This window comes from Panthera uncia, chromosome F2, assembly GCF_023721935.1.
Source record: "Panthera uncia isolate 11264 chromosome F2, Puncia_PCG_1.0, whole genome shotgun sequence".
Classification (NCBI taxonomy): domain Eukaryota; kingdom Metazoa; phylum Chordata; class Mammalia; order Carnivora; family Felidae; genus Panthera; species Panthera uncia.
In genome coordinates this window covers 11516376-11523745 of record NC_064812.1, presented here as the reverse complement: position 1 = coordinate 11523745, position 7370 = coordinate 11516376, and the positions used below count along the sequence as shown (strand labels likewise).

Below are 7370 nucleotides of genomic sequence, written 5' to 3'. Positions count from 1 at the left end.
CCAGCACGACTCTTGGAAGACAGGACATACTGACGCATGCCTATCCATGGACATGGAATACAGCATAGCAGTTAAGAACGGCACGGCACGGCTAGTAACGGAAACACTGTTTCCTGTTAGGGTGACAAAAAAATGTTCTAAAATGGACTGTGGTGATGTTTTCTCATCTCTGCTAAATATACTAAAAACTACTAAACTATATACCTTCAGTGGGCGAATTGCAGAGTATGTGAATTACATCTCAACAAAGATGTTTTTATTTTTTATTATTTTTTTAAATATGAAATTTATTGTCAAATTGGTTTTCATACAATGCCCAGTGCTCATCCCAACAGGTGCCCTCCTCAATACCCATTACCCACCCCCCCCATCAACCCTCAGTTTGTTCTCAGTTTTTAAGAGTCTCTTATGGTTTGGCTCCCTCCCTCTCGACAGCAAGAACACCACTGCCTGCCTTTGCATCCCAGCCTCACGACTTACCCTGTGATTTAGAGTCATGGCTTCTGGGTTTCAGTTTTTTCACCTCTAAATTGGGTTCAAGCAATACCTACTTCGCAGGGTTGTTATGAGGAATGAAACTGGCATTTTTTTTTTTTTTTTTATGTATTGCTCGGTACCTGACACACAGCAAGTGAATGATAAAGACTTATCAAATGTATATCCCCACAAGTTCCTACAGGAATCCCAGTGTGAGACACGTTAGCCCATGTGCCTCCATCAGCAGAAAGAGAACTGGACTAAGGGATCAAATGACTCGCGTTCAACTTCTGATCACATCCTTAGAGCAGGAGGTCTTTGAACAAATCCCTTTCCTGGTTACCCTGAGACTCAGCTCCCTCACCTGACCAACGAAGCTGAAAATTAATTGGTCCTACCAATTTCAAAGGCTTGCTTCGAAGATGAAGTGAGTTCACATATATGAATGCCCTTTAAAACTATCAAGTAATGTGCACATTTAAGTCCCTGCCAGAAATTGGTTTTGCCTTAAAAATGGCCCAGGTTTCTCTCTTACTACAAAAGCCCTATATGCTCTCCCATGCTCCTGTACTCATGCATCACTGTAGGAACGTGAACCAAATATCAGGCCCAGCGGCGGGAGTGGGGCTTGACCTGTGAGAGAGCAAAAATGCAACTGGGCTCTGAGGACCAGCTAGGTCCTACTGTGCCGTGCTCTGGTTGGGCGGGACCTCCAAAGAAATACTATTCCTTTAAATTTTGCCCCTTTATGGCTCACAAATGAATACATCCAGACTGCAGCTGTTGAGCTCAGCCAGGGCCCCACTCCCAGCATTGCCAGGGGAGGAGGCTGAAATCAGGTGAGCCAGCTCTAAAATCCCAATTCAAAAGACTCTACCGCCATCTACTGGCCCTTGGAGTTGGGGATTCCGTTGGCAAAAAGCCAAGAAACGACTTGGTGGGGGAGGACAACGAAAGGGAGGAAGTCTTGGGTGATCTTACCACACACAATGGAAGGAACCTTATAAACCAATTAGTCCACCCCCTCATTATCCAAAGGGAGACACTGTGGCACAAAGAGGTAAAAGGGCTTGTCTGAGACCATGTCTCTAGCCCATAGCAGCCCATGTCTCCTAGGTCCAGATCTGAGCTCTGCCTGATGCCACCCCATTTCTATCTGAAAATATGAACGATCAGCGAGGCTGGCTGAGAGGAAGAGTTTCTGCAAGGCACCCCCTTCCTCTCCATCTTCTGTTCCACCTTCTTCCCTTCGCACCAACAGCCCCAGACTCGATCTGCATTGGCATTTTCTTCTCCATCTAGAACCCAGATGACTCATCCCATTCAGCAATCCCTTTTAGGGATAAAATGGTGAGCCGCCCACTTGAAGGCATTTGCTTATATTTTTAAGAACACAGAGGCCAGGGCAGATCCTGTATCATAGGGGCTCAACTCACCCATACTGTAGACAAGGAGACTCAGTCTCTGTGACATCAAAGAACGTGCCGTGGCAGTAGCTCCTAAGGAGCCTGACATTAGGACCACTGGGGATCACTGACAACATCCAGAGCCCAGGACAGACCCCAGACCTATTAAACCGGAATCTCTGGGGGTGGGAGATGGGCAGCAGCAGTTTGGAAGCCCCGCCCCCTTGCCAGGTGATTCCAGTACCCAGGTTTGGAAGCCGCTGACTTACAATCACTCAGTAGGTGAGACAGCAGAACCCCAAGCCTTCCAACCCCAGGCTGGTGAATAACGGTACTGCTCACATTTCAACCGTTTGCATCACACTTCCAATACTTTTGCCAATTCCACACTCTAACTGTATCATTAATAACATTATAAGTGACCCCTTTCTTACTTAAATCAAGATGCTTTTAAGGGAACACCGTTACTTTCCGAAATGGAAAAGCCGTATCGCTTGCCACAAAACTCAACCATAAAATTAAATACGCTTAAACACAAAAACCAAAATAAAAATGTACAATCGTGTATGAAATAAAGTTACTTCATTTTTCAGTTTGGGAGCTATTGCATACTGAGAGTAAAGAAAGTCCTCCTCTCTGCTCCTGATGAGACTGAGAGAAATGTAGCAACAATCCACCTTCGAGCAGAGACTTGTGTGTTCAGCTGACGCCTCTATGTGTCCGCCGTTTTTCCCCTCTGTCATTCTGTCTCTCCCCGGCCCCACTCGGGAGCTTGGGGGGAGACTCCCGTCAGGATCCTCACCGTCATAAGCCCCGGGCCCAGGGACTGCGGGTTCTCAGCCAAGCTGCACTGGTGTCCTGCCCAGGGTCTTCTCCAACAGCCAGGTCACCCTCAAGCATTACTAAGAGCAAGACATTCTTTTCGCACGGCGCGAGCCCCTTCCCGATCGGCTGGCCCACCTGTCGGAGTGGAACCGTCCGCTCTTTATCCCCCTCGGCCTGCAGACCAACTCCACGACCCACATTTCCTGCAGGTGAGCATCATCACGCTGCTGGCTCAGAACACAGCTGTTTGGCAAAGGCAGGCAGCAGATGTGAAGCCCGGGCCCCAACTGCGCTTGGCTGCCGCGTCCTCAATCCCGCTGACCCACAGCAGCTGAGAGTGGCTGTCTTAATTGAACAGAAAGAGGGTCAATTAGCAATTACTGCCGATGGCACAATTTGTGTCTGTGTTGAAAATATTTGGGAATCAGTCTTCTTCAACAACCACCTGGAAGTAAACTGGTTGTCCAATTTTTTTCTCCCAATCAGATAAAATCATCACCCGTACACCTTCAAAGGAAGAAACTTTTAAACTGATTAGCACATTAAGATATGGTCAATTTACACACTTATGGAAAAGCAGAAAAGCCAAAAAAAAAAAAAAGTAAAACACACTGGTGGTCCCACCACCTATACGAAAACCACTATTAACCCACGTGAGAATCCTCTCTTCGTTACATACCTGATTTCACATTTCTATACAAAAATGAGTACAGACAAAACACACCACTTTGTTTCATTTGTTTCCCATAGCAATACATTACAACCATTCTATCACTCAGTGTCCCTACATGACATAATTGTAACGAACGCCCAAATTCCGTTACAAATGATCAAGATAACATGGAGAGAGCACGAGAATTAATGTACCGAGTATCGTAAATATTAGATATTGCGCCAGCTGTTTTAAAGATGCAAAAGCAAAGGTAAATGAGCAGCCAGTTAATCCGGCAAGCTTGTTTCCAACCTAAACTCCTACATAACCTGTGCTGACTTTGCATGCCTGACTGTAAGATTCACCTTGAAATCTGCATTTGTAACATGTAGCGCATTTTATCATAAACTGAACTCCAAATGAGTACCCAAGAAGAGCCACCTGAAGTGGCCGATGGCCATTACTCAGAAGGGCACGTTGGGTGGGATTTTGCCTCTGATGGAGAGAGCCGGGGTTGGATATGGTTTCTTGCTCCATCAACAATCGCACGTGTCAAGATTGGAGACGAATTCTGGACTAGACACCAGGAGATCTGGGCTTTGTCCTCACCACCTCCGTTCACCCACCAAAAAGCCATGGCCAAGCCAGGAACTCAATTTATCTGGACCTCAGTTTCCTCATCCATGTGCTAGGGTAACCCAATCCGCCCTGCCAAGCTCAGAAGCTTCTGGACAACAAATAAAACAATAAAGCGCTATACAAACATAAGAGATCCTTACAAATTCTTCTACGGATCTATCAACAGAGAATTTATCTAGCATTCGAAAACACATCAAAGAATTTTAAACAGGGAAGGAAAGTTGGAAGCCAACTAATTTTAGAAATAGGGAAACTGACTTCCTGAGAAGTTAGGAGGTCGGCTCTGAGTTTCACAGGGAGTTAGGAGCCCAGCTAGTGCCAGAAGCCAGTGTTGGGATCCCCAGGCCAATCTTCCTTCTATAAGGCCACCTTGGGGGTGATGAACGTCCCCAGCATACTCACAAAAATGTGCGGAAGGCAATTCCGTTCATTTCTGTTTACTTCGGTTGAACAAAAATGGACGTTTGCCACTTACGGTGACCTCTTCAATCACTGACTTCCAGCACTGATTTGTTTTACCTAAACTTAACTTGACTTTCAAAGTTGAAGGTTATAGATTTCTTACCTAAAAAGAGCTGCCTGAAAAGAACAGAGAAAAACATGAAGAAACTTGGGGCCTGAGTTTTGCACGTGCTGGGAGCTTTTGCTCCCGAAGCCAGACACAGCGTTCTCCTGGACGGACCTGCCGTTTTGTTTGGTCAACTGATCACATCCCAGGCATCTGGAGAGCTGCCAGCGTGGGGAGAATTGGTTACAGAGTCACAGAGCAGTGCGGCCCCATCACATGAAAGTCACTTCCAGCTTGGAACGGATTGCAAATTCCTGCCTTCTGAGTGGTGTTTCAGATGACTGGGAGCTGGTCTGTCTGTGGGCAGTCACCAAAGCAGCAGAAGGACGTCAGGGGGAGCAGAGACATTCCAACATCCTGCCGGAGACCCCCAGTCACAGAAAACAGGACTTTCGGTGCTCCACCAAGCCTTGCCTTGCCTTAAGGTTTTTGATCAAAAAAATATCAAGTTTCAATCTGCCTTCATTTTGAAACACAGAAAGCATTTGTCATCCAACAGCACAGGGGCTCTCCTGCCCCAACCTGGAGCTTGTCCAAGGAGGACAGGGTTTCACATGTCTATGTCAGAGCCTCTTGACGCTTACTGTGTGCCAAGCACAGTGCTAGGTGTGTCGCCGGCCCTGACTCATCTAATGCTCACACTTAAGCTCTGGAGGGGGCGTACCCATACCACAAGGAATCTGGGATGGTTAAGGAACTCATACAAGGTCAACAACTGGTACATGACAATGGAGGCAATTAACCCAGTCTGTCCGACTCCAAAGTCCAAGCTCTAAACAAGCTGGATCTCTAGGAGCCCTCCCATCCCCCTACCAGACAGAAAGACCTCCAAATCAATGGAAGAGCATTAAGGATCTGGCCTTAGTTTTGCTGATTCTGGGACCGTCTCAATTCCCAACCACCCACCGCAAGGTTTCTCAGCCTTAACTTCTGGAAAGTTCTCCTTATGTCAAAATGTTTCGTCACCCTTAACTCCTGCCTCTGCACACCACAGTCCTCCCAGCTCGCAAATGGCCCCCCTGAGAAGTCGGCCTCGGGCCCCGTTCCCATGAAACAGATCCCCTGACATCACAAAGGGATTTCTGTCTGACCTCCATCCTTCTAATCACAGTTTAAGCGGAGTGCGTCTTGCCCTCATCTAAGTGAAAGAGCATGATTGTCCTCAATTTCATGTTGCCCCCGCAGTTACAATATGTGCTTACATCTGGTGGTGTAAAACATGATTAAATTTTTTCCTAAAACCCTAGGGCTGGAAGGGGCTTGGAAATTTTATCTTTTACTTCCTCCTGCCTTCAGACAGAAGCCCCCCGCACTGACTCCCCAGTCAACAAAAACACAGAAACATCCAGTGAGATCTGTAGGAAGAGTATTACTAACCTCACCTAACATATTTGGAAAGCAAGGCAGAGTGACCGATCTGAAGGCCCTTGAGTAGATTATGGGTAAGGCAAGAATGGGGCCTGTTGGAGCGAGCTCTGGTCCCACACAGCCTTTTCCATGGTGTGTATGCGCCACCACTAACCACACATAGTAGATACTATAAAGGTACACAGACATATGAGCGCAGCATCTTATCACAGGCATTCAATCTCATGTATCCAACATTTGCAGCACTGTGCTAGGGATACAGAGGCAGACACATCAGTTTGCCACCCCGGAGAAGCTCAGGTCAAAGCCTCAAAATCAATAACCATCTCAATAACAGACTGACATTGAACACCCTCTGTACATGAAGCAAGGCCTTCCAAGCTGGATTGTTAGGGACAGTCCTACATCTGCCTGGTCCCTTCCCTGACATCCCACAACGTTCTGTAGCACATAGAGCACAATGCAGCCCTCAGGGTGAGTCCTAGCCTGGCCCCGCCACCCACCAGTTGAGTGGCTATGGGCAAATTACCTCCCTGGATTGAACCCCAGTTTCCTCATATCTAACAGCAAGGTTAATAATCCCCCCCCCAAATATGTCCACATTATAACCCCCAGAACCTATCGATGTGACTTTAATTGAAAAAGAGTTTTTGCAGATGTTACCAAGTTAAGGATCTTGAGATCACCCCAGATTACGCAGGTGGACCTTAAATCCAGTAACAAGTATCTTATGAGAGATACCAGGAAGGAAGACACAGGGAAAAGAGAAGAAGTCTGTATGAGGACAAAGACCAAGATGGGATTATATAGTCACAGGCCAAGAAATATCCAGAGCCACCGGAATCTGTAAGAAACAATGATTCTCCCTCCAGAGCCTTTGTCAAGAGTATGGTCCTGCTGGCACCTTATTTTTCAGATTCTGTCCTCAAGAATGGTGACAAAATAAATTTCTGGAGTTTTCTTGAAGCCACTAAATTTGTGATAACTTGTGAAGGTAGCCCTAGGAAACATACCTATTTCGTGGGCTGCTGGGCATGGAAACCATCCTATCTTGGAGTAAGTCCTTCATTGTGTGATTGGTGTTATTCTTGCCCTGACCATGCTCAGAGTCAACTCAAGTCCCTGCCCATTCTGTCCCTCCCACCTGGACACTGTCACCTTACCAAAGATCCAGAATAAAGGTTTCCGTGTTTTGATTTAGGGATGTTTATTTGTTATTTACTATTTCCTGTGGACACTGTTCAAAATAATAGCACCCAGTTTTTATTCAGATGAATCTGAAAGGGACAGAAATAATGTATTTTGAAATACATTACATAATACACTACTACTAATATAATACAATAAAATTCATATAATAGCTTATGTGTTTCTAACACACAAAGTCACTATATCCAACCAGTACTCTGACCAGCATCCTTTCTGATCGGTTTGT

General features: G+C 46.2%; 1 long non-coding RNA gene across 1 annotated transcript; it reads right to left on the bottom strand.

Moving 5' to 3' along the window:
• Positions 1 to 2446: 2446 nt before the first annotated feature.
• On the bottom strand, positions 2447 to 5870 carry LOC125924404 (uncharacterized). The gene is made up of 2 exons (XR_007458390.1): positions 4565 to 5870; positions 2447 to 3053 (listed from the first exon to the last, which is right to left on the bottom strand). It is a non-coding gene; the product is annotated as an uncharacterized LOC125924404 (long non-coding RNA).
• Positions 5871 to 7370: the final 1500 nt, after the last annotated feature.